The sequence below is a fragment of the Ranitomeya imitator genome, chromosome 2 (genome assembly GCF_032444005.1).
Source record: "Ranitomeya imitator isolate aRanImi1 chromosome 2, aRanImi1.pri, whole genome shotgun sequence".
Classification (NCBI taxonomy): domain Eukaryota; kingdom Metazoa; phylum Chordata; class Amphibia; order Anura; family Dendrobatidae; genus Ranitomeya; species Ranitomeya imitator.
Genome location: NC_091283.1, coordinates 369,973,599 through 369,986,322, shown reverse-complemented (window position 1 = coordinate 369,986,322; position 12,724 = coordinate 369,973,599). Strand labels below are relative to the sequence as shown.

Below are 12,724 nucleotides of genomic sequence, written 5' to 3'. Positions count from 1 at the left end.
CTGGAAATACAAAGTGCAATGACACTGGGAGGGTCCCGGGGAGCGGCCATGAGGGGGATTTACAGGAGTCATTCGTTATAACTGCCGCAATTATAAATGTCGCCTGAAGAAACCGCGATAGAAACAAGTCCGGTATACAGAACCGCGGAGAGGCTTCTACAGGGGACGTGTGCGCTTCTCTCTATTCATCGTCTATGGGACGGAGGAGAAACGAGCGCGGCTCTAACTGGTGACAATGCAGGAAGACAACGAGAGAATCGCTGACGTTTTCTACCCTCAACGTGACAGGTTCCCTTATATTAAGCCCAGAATGACAAATACAAATGTTCTAGCGCCTGCGGCCAGTAATGGGGAATCTCCAGCACCTACCTCCACCTGCAGAGCCCCACACCACATATATGGCTGTTCTGTGCGCACAGGACCTGTGATGAGGTCACAGGAGGGGAGGAGTCAAGGGTCACATGATCATGGGCCTCAGTATATATAGCACTGTGCTGGTTGTCCTGGTGCTGGAGGAGCGGAGTCCAGGCAGCGCACACAGGGAGCTCCAGGGGGCACGTTCCCGTACAGCCGACCACTTGCTCAGGAGACTTCAGAGCATTTACAGAGAGATGAACCAGCGCTCCGTAATCACCAGGATTTGCCTCAAAACTTCTTTATTGTGAGGTTTTTCAGACCCTCATTCCTGAATATTCTTTCTTGTGGTCGCAATGTTTCAGCTCACCATCACGTCACCATCAGATCATCACGTGATCACTCATATGCGATTTTCAGAAGTACAGTCACATGACAACTAGCTTCTCTTCCTACTTCTCTCAGTGAACCAGGGACAGTAGTATTTCACTGAACATTGAAAAAAATTGGAAAAGCAGCTTGTCGGCAAATAAGTGGTCACATGACAACTATAATGTCTGCCAGAGGCCACATGCTCAAAAGGCTGCCTTAGACAGACTTGGCACAAGCCATTCTGTCTGGAGAGTCCAGAGAAACCATAATACTCTTCAACCCCTGTACAGGGATTTGGTTTTATCATAGGACCCGGTGGAATTCTACGACGATTCTAATCTTGTAGACAGCACACTTAAAAAAAAACCTGTCAGATGATTCTTGCTTCCAAACCCAGTGACAGCGTGATTGCAGTCAGGTATTTTTTTAGTTTCAAGAGATGGCTGGGAAAGAAAAAATGAGTCTGCTTCTGCTTCTCCCTGACCAGCTTCTGGTAATTGACAAGTCACCTCCTACATAGACACATGGGAGAGACCAGTTTATGGGTATGTGAGCACATTCAGTATTAGGCAGTGCTTTGGATGCAGCACATGTCTGCTGCGTCCAAAGTGCTGCAAGCTTTTGAACGCAGATGATTCCACATGTGTTCATTGGACCATGCGGAATCACCGCGTTCGATACATTGGACAGGTGATATTTATCTTGCAGAGACACTCAAATAGACGTGCTGCGGTCTGGAAAGACGCGCCGCATATCCGTCTCCGCAGGGGAGCTGCGGGTGCACGCATAGTGGACATAAGATTTCTTGAAATCTCATCCACTATGCTGTAACATCTGGCTGCTGTGGGTTGGATGCTGCGGATGGACGCAGCAACCAATCCGCAGTGTTTACTGACTCTGGGAACATACCCTTTCACTAAGAGCAGTGTAAGAGGGTGACGGGGATGGTCATGTGCATCTCCCTTGATTAGAAAAATGCATATAACCTGTGTATATGAAAAAGTGTTTTATATCGCATAGAACCTTATAGCATCAAGGTGAACAGTTAATGTATTGCTACAATATGTGGATGATGAAATGTGTTCTGATTAGTGATGAGCGAACGTGCTCGCCACTACTCGTTACTCGCCCAAATATCACTGTGCTCGGTGTACTTGGCGAGCAACGAGAATTTCCGGGATTACTTGTCGGGAACTCGGGTCTCCACCCTACATTTTTGGCGAACTTTAGAGACCCAATCAACTTGTAGGGATTATCTGCCAGGCACTGTAATGCCGCAGCCATCTTTGTTGTGATCTTGCAGTGATTGGCTGGCCGCACAGCATCATCAGGGGTATAAGAGACCGGACGCCGCCCTGCTCGGTGCATTCAGCTCCGGATTGAGACAGTGTAGGGAGATCTGCTGCCGAGATAGGGTCAGATTTGGGGATTTCTTAGTCAGTGTTTGGTCTACCATCCTAAACTACTCAAATCCAGCTAAACCAACAGACCTTCTAAGGACTAATTCTGGAGCATATAGGTTGCAGTGTTAGGTAGGCAGAGGAGTGAACGTCGCTCTATACATATAAGTGCAAGCCCTGCAGGCACTGTATGTGTGTATATAGATATCATTGCATACATCAAGAGTGTCCATTACTGTCTGCTGCTGCTACCCATAGCATATATTGACTGTATATACCAAGCCCCAGGTATAATTGGCTAGGAAAACATTTTTTGCCAGGTTAATAGAGATTATTTTATTGCAAAGCAATCCAGAGACTTTTTTTTTCTCCATTTGCTTTCTGACACTGCACAATACAGCCAGATCCTTTTCCTAGCAAAGCATGAAAATCCAGCAATTTTAAAGGGGTCACAAACATCACTTATTAGTGAGCAGAAAAATCTTTCATTTTTTTGTGGTACAGTAGAGTAGAATTTTTTTTGAGTGTCTTACACAATTTCTTGACACCATTTTGCTGAACCCCCCAAAATATACATACAGGCCACATATTTACAGAGTGGTATATTTGTGACACGCCTCATAAATCCGTGTATTAAAAATTTGGGAATTTTAGGCCTAAATTCCATTTTTTTGCTGTCTGTTACTCTAGTTATAAACAGCACTATTTTGCAGACCCACCAAAAAATACAGGCCACATATTTGGCAGTGTGGTATCTCTGTGACAGGCCTCATATATCTGCGTTCTCCAAGTTTGTGCATTTTAGGCCGATATTCCAGTGTTTTTCCTGTTTGTTACTCAAGCTATAAACAGCCCTATTTTGCATAAAAAAAATACTGGCCACATATTTTGCAGTGTGGTATCGCTGTCAGACGTCTGTATTTGTGGCCTACAAATTATGGCAATGCAGGACTACAGTCCAATGTATTTGCTGTCTGTTACCCTAGTTCTGTACACTATTTTGGGGTAAAAAATTAAAAAATACAGTCCACATATTGAACAGTGGTAAAAAATACTTCTGTTTCAAGTTGTTATGGCTGCTTCATGAGTGTCTTAAATGCTACAACTACTAACACCATCATCATCTTCTGCCTAGAGGCAGTCACTGCGCAGATAGAAAGTTTGAGGAGCAGAGGGTGAACACCTGGGCGGTGTTGTACTCTGTCTCTGGATTGCGAAGGTGAAATCGTCTAGATTAAAGCATGACTTGAAGAGCCAGAGCAAGAGTTAGGGGCAAGGACTCACAACTACTGAAGCCTGGTATTCCTGGACCGAATTATGACAATCTATCACCTACTAATACTGGACTGGTTGGACGAGGACGTCAAAAAGGAGCCCCTGCATTTTCTATAACAGAAGCTAGATATTTTGACATTTCAGCTGTATTTCAAGAACTGTCAATTGGAGATCATGGTGGTCGTAGATGTGACTTCTGCACCACCACCCGAGCTGCCCCCACCACCACCCGAGCTGCCGCACCCCCAACCTTCTGTCTCTTCCCCATTATCCCATAGAATATAAGTCCGCAAATACAGGGTCCTCTCCCCTCTGTATCAGTCTGTCATTGTACATTTTTTACTGTAAACAATATCCATTACTTTGTATGTAACCCCTTCTCATGTACAGTGTTAGGGCTAGCGGAACGCACAAAATAATAATAAGGAAGATATAAAGTGTGTTTGCAGCCTGGGGTCCACTGTGCAGAGATGGATCCTGCTGCTAAGTAATGGCGGCACTCTATAGCGGTATTATGCCTAAGTACACCCGGTGTGAACAAACGCGAACTTTGTTGCTCTACAGAGTCGCAGAGCACAAAAGGAAGGCTGAACCCTATTAGCTGTCACAGGGCACAGCAGAGTAGGAGGTAGTGGGATCCCTAGCACTCGCCCCCACTAAGCTGGTGGTTGAACCCGCTCTGTCACTCAGTGGCTTTTGAGCCTGCGCCCGAGGACGCCCGGAGAAAGATGCTGGGTTCAAACGGGATTTCCCACCCTATTCTCAACAGGCACTGTGCTCAGCCTATAAGTGTGGACGCAACTGCGGAACCGCACACTGAAAGCTATAGCTTATGCCGCTAAAGACGTCATTTTCAGACGTTTTTAGACCTTAAAAGGACCCCCCGGGGATCGTGGTAAAAATGCTTGGGTCTCCCATAGACTTACATTGGGCTTGTTGTTCTGACCGAGTACCCGAGTATTCCAATTTGCTCGACCTGAGCAACGAGCAGCCGAGCATTTTAGTGCTCACTCATCACTAGTTCTGATAAATGCATTAGATATAGAGAAAGGATAAGATTAGTACATAGGACTTAGAGCTGGGTATAGTGCAATGGTGGGCACAGTAAGTTCAGGAAGTAGATGGGTTAAGGATAGAATCAGTTAATGCGTTCAGGAACAGCTCAACTGTGGTAGGAGCAGTTAGAGTGAGAGTTGAGATTGAAAAATAGTAGTAGTTGGAGATCCAGAGGGCATGAAGAGCATGGACTGTTCAGAGGCAAGAGAATGTCAACCATAAACTTGGAACAGGCATTCTTGAAACATCTGGATCCTATGGTCCAACTGAGGCCCTAAGAAGTATGCCTTAATATCTTCCTAGGAGAGGAATTTGGATGGGGAATTGCATAAGGTAGTTGCTTTGGGACTCTTGGAAGCTGCAGAGCCAGACGGAGTATCCTAGGTACTAGAGATATCAGACCAGGAAGAGATAGATCAGCACAAGTGAAAAACGAACATCAGAACATGCTGTGTTATTGACTTTGAAAAAGAGGAAAACTTTGTGCCCAATACTGCATGTCTCATTATCATGAAAATAAACAGTTAAGTAAAGTTCTTTATTCTAAAACAAATTGGATGTCCAATGAGTGTGCAGCGGTTCCTCAAGTTGAAGATCTGGAGAAAGCAGAGTCCTGTGACCAAAACGCACCACATGCATAACACAGGATAATCAGAACACTGTTTATTTGTGAGGTGACAGGGTGTGGGAACGCAGCAGCTCCTTGCCTATGACTACCACTCTGTGCACCTTAGAACTTAGCGTAGTCGACAGGCTCAAGAGTCTTCACATACACAAAGCAGAGGAACCCCTAAAAAAGGTAAGAAGGTGACAGTTGAGGAACATAAGATGGTGGACAAAAGCGAGAAAACCAAATGGTGTTACGCCCATCGGGGGCATCTGTGGAGCAAAATGGTGCAAAAGCCCGTCCTGCCCAAAAGGTAGCCCACCTGGAGAAAATGTCCCATCATAAGCACTGCTCTCCTCAGATGGGCGTGGTGGAAGAAGAAACCATGCCTGTTGCTTAAGAGTGACTAGAGAATGGGCAGGGGCACAAAAAAGGAATATAAGCATGAAAAGTTCCTACTCCAGGAGAGCCGGAGCAAAGGAAGAATTGGTGAGAGAGAGGAAGAGTGAAAAGGTAGAAATTGAACATCACAAATATCATCTAGAGACAGACAGCCGGCATAATCGACTAGCACACCCTGGTGAACCAGGCAGATACCCAAGTCCAGTTGCCCAGCAGGTGGCACCAGAGACTCAGGCGGAAGCCGTGCCCAAACCTCCATGCCCCTTGTTCCCTGGAGAATCAGGAGAGGGAGTGCACCATGGTGATCATCTGTCAGGGCCTTGGAACAGCCACTTTGGCTGTAGCAGAGATTTCAAGGAGACCTTGATTTAAATGTGGCCGCTTTAAGAAAAGTTAAAGTGTTGGCCAAATTGCAGTTGTGCTAGTTGCACCATGGAACAAGGAACTGTTCAGTGTTCCTGAGGGCAAGAAGCACTAGAGAGAAAAAACGGAAATGTCTGGTACTGGCCAGCATGGTCACAACTGAAAGCAAAAGTGTTGAAGTGTGTTGTTTTCCCCATCTTAGCTCTTTTGTACACCCCCTGCTAGATTACGAGACTGAAAACACTTAAAGAGTAAGAAACCCTTGTGGCCCTATGGACTGTGTGAAAATGTCCTATGGACTCTGTTTCGTTACCCCATGAACTTTGCTGGTGTTTAACCTTGAACTTTTCCCCTATGACTGATGGCCAGCACACGTCTCTTTGAAAGGGACCGTACGCTGTAAACAGGAGGGAGTGAGAAAACTGAACAGGACCACCAGAGGATCATACCGGGTCTGTCGGAGCTGTTGTAGGTTGGTCAGTGGGCCATTGTGTTTCACTATGGACACACTGTGTCTGGATACCCAGGGCAGTGGAATATGGTTCATGTGGACCCATATTTAAAGGAACTTGGTCACTTTGTTTCAGAGTCACTGGAGATGTGGGACCAGGGTCAGGTGAATCCATGTAACAAGCAAACGACCCAATGTGCAAGTCGGGTAGAAGAGAAAGACTGTGTCCATAAAGGTCTGGGTGATTATTTGTGTGGTCCAAAGGGCCTGTTTAGAAAAGGACGAAGAGAGTGTTAAATTTTATGCATGTACAGGTGCTTCTCACAAAATTAGAATATCATCAAAAAGTTAACTTACTTTAGTTCTTCAATACAAAAAGTGAACCTCATGTATTATGTAGTCATTATACACAGAGTGATCTATTTCAAATGATTATTTCTGTTAATGTTCATGATTATGGCTTACAACCAATGAAAACCCAAAAGTCATTATCTCAGTAAATTAGATAATTTTTCAAGCTGGTGTTAAAAAGTAATTTTAAAATCCAAAATGTTGGCCTATTGCAATGTATGTTCAGTAAATGCACTCAATCCTTGGTCGGGGCTCCTTTTGCATCAATTACTGCATCAATGTGGCATGGCATGGAGGTGATCAGCCTGTGGCACTGCTGAGGTGTTATGGAATTCCAGGTTGATTTGATAGCAGCCTTCAGCTCGTCTGCATTGTTGGGTCTGGTGTCTCTCATCTTCCTCTTGACAATACCCCATTGATTCTCTATAGGGTTAAAGTCAGGTGAGTTTGCTGGCCAATCAAGCACAGTGATACTGTTGTTTTTAACCCCTTAACCCTCTGAGCTTTTTTTCGGTTTTGCATTTTCGTTTTTCACTCCTCTCCTTTCCAGAGCCATAACTTTTTATAACTGACGCACTGCTGATCCCTGATCACGTGACGGGGGGTCAACGGTGCATGCATTTCCGGCCCGATGGCAGGAAGCACTTGTAAAATGCCGCTGTCAGAGTTTGACAGCTCAATTTAGCTAGTTAATAGGCACAGGTGCATCGTGATTCTGCCCGCGCCTATTGCGGGCACGTATCAGCTGTTGAAAGCAGCTGACATGTTGCAGCTTTGAGGTGGGCTCACCGCGGAGCCCACATCAAAGCGTGGGTACTGACCTTGGATGTACTATTCTGTCCGAGGTCAGTAAGGGGTTAAACCAGGTATTAGTACTTTTGGCAGTGTGAACTTGTGCCAAGTCCTGCTGGAGAATGAAATTTCTATCTCCAAAAAGCTTGTCGGCAGAGGGAAGCATGAAGTGCTAAAATGTCCTGTTAGATGGCTTTTCTGACCTTGGTCTTGATAACACACAGTGGACCTACACCAGCAAATGGCATGGCCCCCAAACCATCACTGAAACTTCATACTAGACCTCAAGCCGCTTGGATTGTGTGCCTCTCCACTCTTCCTCCAGACTCTGGGACATTGATTTCCAAATGAAATGAAAAAATGTACTTTCATCTGAAAACAACACCTTGGACCACTTTTTGTCCTTGGCCCAGGTAAGACACTTCTGGCATTGTCTATTGGTCATGAGTGGCTTGACACAAGGAATGCGACACCCATGTCCTGGATACGTCTGTGTGGGGGGGCTCTGGAAGCAATGACTTAGGCAGTAGTCTACTCCTTGTGAATCTCCCCGAAATTTTTGAATGGTCTTTTGTAACAATCTTTTCAAGGCTGCGGTTATCCCGGTTGCTTGTGCACCTTTTTCTACCACACTTTTTCTTTCCACTCAACTTTCTATTTAAGATGATTGGATATAGCAGTCTGTGAACAGCCAGCTTCTTTAGCAATGACCTTTTGTGGCTTACCCTCCTTGTGGAGTGTGTTAATAACTGGCTTCTGGATCTCTGTCAAGCCAGCAGTCTTCCCCATGATTCTGGAGTCTACTGACAAAGACTAAGGGACATTTTTAAATGCTTAAGAAGCCTTTGCAGGTGTTTTTTGTTAACCCCTTCATGACCTTGGGATTTTTCATTTTTCCGTGTTCGTTTTTCACTCCCCTCCATAACTTTTTTATTTTTCCGTCAATTTGGCCATGTGAGGGCTTATTTTTTGCGGGACGAGTTGTACTTTTGAACGACATCATTGGTTTTAGCATGTCGTGTACAAGAAAACGGGAAAAAAATTCCAAGTGCGGTGAAATTGCAAAAAAAGTGCAATCCCACACTTGTTTTTTGTTTGGCTTTTTTTCTAGGTTCACTAAATGCTAAAACTGACCTGCCATTATGATTCTCCAGGTCAGTACGAGTTCATAGACACCTAACATGACTAGGTTATTTTTTATCTAAGTGGTGAAAAAAAATTCCAAACTTTGCTAAAAAAAAAAAAAATTGCGCCATTTTCCGATACTCGTAGCGTCTCCATTTTTCGTGATCTGGGGTCGGTTGAGGGCTTATTTTTTGCGTGCCGAGATGACGTTTTTAATTATAGCATTTTGGTGCAGATACGTTCCTTTGATCGCCCGTTATTGCATTTTAATGCAATGTCGCGGCGACCTAAAAAACGTAATTTTGGCATTTCGAATTTTTTTCTTGCTACGCCGTTTAGCGATCAGGTTAATGCTTTTTTTTAATTGATAGATCGGGCGATTCTGAGCGCGGCGATACCAAATATGTGTAGATTTGATTTTTTTTTATTGATTTATTTTGATTGGGGCGAAAGGGGGGTGATTTAAACTTTTATATTTTTTTTATTTTTTCACATTTTTTTAAACTTTTTTTTAAACTTTTGCCATGCTTCAATAGCCTCCATGGGACGCTAGAAGCAGGCACAACTCGATCGCCTCTGCTACATAGCAGCGATCTGCTGATCGCTGCTATGTAGCAGAAATGGAGGTGTGCTGTGAGCGCCGACCACAGGTGGGCGCTCACAGCCACCGGTGATCAGTAATCATAGAGGTCTCTAGGACCTCTATGGTTACCATCCTGACGCATCGCCAACCCCCGATCATGTGACGGGGGTCGGCGATGACGTCATTTCCGGCCGCCCGGCCGGAAGCGGTACTGAAATGCCGCTGTCTGCGTTTGACAGCGGCATTTAACTAGTTAATAGGTGCGGGCAGATCACGATTCTGCCCGCGCCTATTATGGGCACATGTCAGCTGTTCAAAACAGCTGACATGTCCCAGCTTTGATGCGGGCTCACCGCGGAGCCCTCTATCAAAGCAGGGGATCTGACCTCGGACGTACTATCCCGTCAGAGGTCAGAAAGGGGTTAAAAATCCTAATTAACTGAGATAATGAATTTTAGGTTTTCATTGGCTGTAAGCCATAATAATCAACAGTAACAGAAATAAACACTTGAAATAGATCACTCTGTTTGTAATGACTCTATATAATATATGAGTTTCACTTTTTGTACTGAAGAACTAAAGTAATGAACTTTTTGATGATATTCAAATTTTGTGAGAAGCACCTGTATAACCAAAAAGAAATTCTTCATAAATAATATAATGATTCCTTCCAAACACAACAGTAATAAACCAAACATTCAAAAATACATAATATATCAGCAGGAAAAGGGGGCAAACAGTGATAACAAAAAAATAGACAACAGGAAGGCAGCTTCAGTCACCTATATCATAGATGTTTATGGTCTCAGTGAGCATGAGTAAATCATTGTGACTATGTTATTGCATCTGGCCTGACTTACAACTGGGATCTCCTCATTCCCTATTAGTTACACTAATAATCAGCAAAAATATGCATCATTGGAGTAATCATATTTGTTGTATGTGCACAATTAAGGAGATGGTTAATTACATGTGGCCATAGTTATACGAAGGGCCGCACTGCTGCTTGGGAATCTTGGAAGCTGCACATGACTGCACATGATGCTCCATACTGTATAATGACTGCACATGATGCTCCATACTGTATACTGGCTGCACATGATGCTCCATACTGTATAATGGCTGCACATGATGCTCCATACTGTATAATGACCACACATGATGCTCCATACTGTATAATGACCGCACATGATGCTCCATACTGTATAATGACTGCACATGATGTTCCATACTGTATACTGGCTGCACATGATGCTCCATACTGTATAATGACTGCACATGATGCTCCATACTGTATAATGACTGCACATGATGCTCCATACTGTATAATGGCCACACAGTTCTCCATACTGTATAATGATCCCACATGATGCTTAATACTGTATAATGACCCCCCTTCTGTATGCATGGCTCATATTCCCCCGCATATGCATGGCTCATATTCCCCCCCCTCCTGTATGTATGGCTCATATTCCCCCTCGTATGCATGGCTCATATTTCCCCCTCCTGTATGCATGGCTCATATTCCCCCCCCCTGTATGTATGGCTCATATTCCCCCCCGTATGCATGGCTCATATTTCTCCCCCCCTGTATGCATGGCTCATATTCCCCCCCCCCCTGTATGCATGGCTCATATTTCCCCCTCCTGTATGCATGGCTCATATTCCCCCCTATGCATGGCTCATTTCCCCCCCCCCTCCTGTATGCATGGCTCATATTCCCCCCCACCTCCTGTATGCATGGCTCATTTTTTCCCCCCTGTATGCATGGCTCATCCCTCCACCCCCCACCCCCGCTCTCCCCCACACTCCCCCACCACGCTCCCATCTTGAATGGCATGGCTTACCGTCCTCCTTCATCCCCCCTACCCTGTCCACCGTCCCTCATACTTACCTGTTCCTCGCCGCGCAGCCATCCCTCTCGCTCTGTCCCAACTCCCGGCTCAGCACCTTCTTCCTGGGTGAGCGGTCATGTGATACAGCTCATTAAGGTCATGAATATGCGCATATTCATGACCTTAATGAGCAGTACCACGTGGCGGATCATTCAGGAGCGCTGCAGAACCCAAGATTATCGCTGCAGCAGGGTGAGTATCGTCTTCAAGGAGGGTGGGTGGGAGGCGGGCGGGGGGTTTGGGGGGGGGGGCGGGGTCAGTCGGGAGGTGACCCAGCTTTTATAAAAAAAAAAAAAACAGCCACAAACCTTGCTCTCAGGTGCCGCCCCCTGCATTGTCCCCGCCCTAGGCACGTAGTGCGGGACAACTAATGTCCCACCCGGGATCGCGGGGCTGACTGTCAAAATCAGGACAGTCCCGCAGGATCCGGGATGGTTGGGAGGTATGCAGGTGGGTACCAGGGGAGGGTGGATTACTGTGATCAAGGGGGGCTGGTGATGAAAAACTGTTATTGAAGGTCCAAGACCCGAGGAACAAATGAAGGAGGAAGAGGTGATAGGTGAGCAACTGTCAGATGAAGATGATAATCCTCCCCTCTCTGTTTGTGGTTGGCGGGAGGGAACGGAGGAAATGAGCCTGGGCTTGGACCTCATGGTAGAGCCCGACATATGAATTCCTTCTTGCTGCGCTATCTGCAGCATGATCCCCGTATAGTTATGACTAGATGTAAGGGGTTGAGTATTTCGCCCCTTTAAACCCTCCTGCTGTTGTTATTTATATGTATGTATATACGGTATACCGTTGTTGCGTGTTTAAATATATCTCATGTTGCTGTATTGTATGGTATTGTACGTTACACTACATTTTGATAGGGACAGTGCAGTATAGGAAAAGGACACTAGATGGGGCACTGAGCTCCAGGCATTGCAGGTTTAGCTGTAAGACATATAGTGTTAAGTGTAGGAGGGGATAGTTGGGGAACAAGGCTTGGAGATTTCCTGATTATTATGTTAGGGGGTGTTTTTCATTACAACCACGGCCCTCCTTTTACCATTGTTATCATAACTTTTTAACTATTACGAGGCCGCTCTGGGACCTTCACTTGCATCCCTCCATTTACCACTAGATTCATTAGTATGGGGACTCTACCATTAGATTTATAGATACCACCTTGTTCATATTTATCCCCTGGGTTAGACGTTACTTGTTAGGGATCCCCGGACCCCCTTCTCCCACATACTAGTGTAGTATTACTCCTCACTGTATACTGTCCAGCTACCTATACACTTTATGCTTTATCATGACGACAGGTTATGCTTTAGAGGAATTGGTCGCCTACCTTCTACTATTGCCACTCTTGTCTATTTGTATCATAGGATCAGAGGTAAAATACTTATGTTTTCCTTGCCATTGCTTACCTAATGTAATCATAGTAGCGGACACTGCTCCTTACCGCCAGCCCTCCACCATTATTGGCGGCTTTTAAATTTGTTGTACCACTGTATATATTGTTTCCTTTGCATGTTTTTTGGTTTGTTTTCTTTTCAGGTAGTACTTATCAGTTATTTATCCAGTGTGTTTTTTTCTTTTATGATTATTATGTTACAGTATATGACAAACAGCCACTTATGTTGTCTCCTTGTCTCCCCAGTAAAACCCCATCAATAAGACCCAGGAGGGTCGAAACGTTGGGTCTCT

At 45.1% G+C, this 12,724-nt stretch overlaps 1 protein-coding gene across 1 annotated transcript in view; it reads right to left on the bottom strand.

Moving 5' to 3' along the window:
- The window catches only part of LOC138666596 (zinc finger protein 850-like), an 87,991-nt gene that overhangs the window by 11,974 nt on the left and 63,293 nt on the right, over positions 1-12,724 (bottom strand). The gene's annotated exons all lie outside the window — the stretch shown is intronic.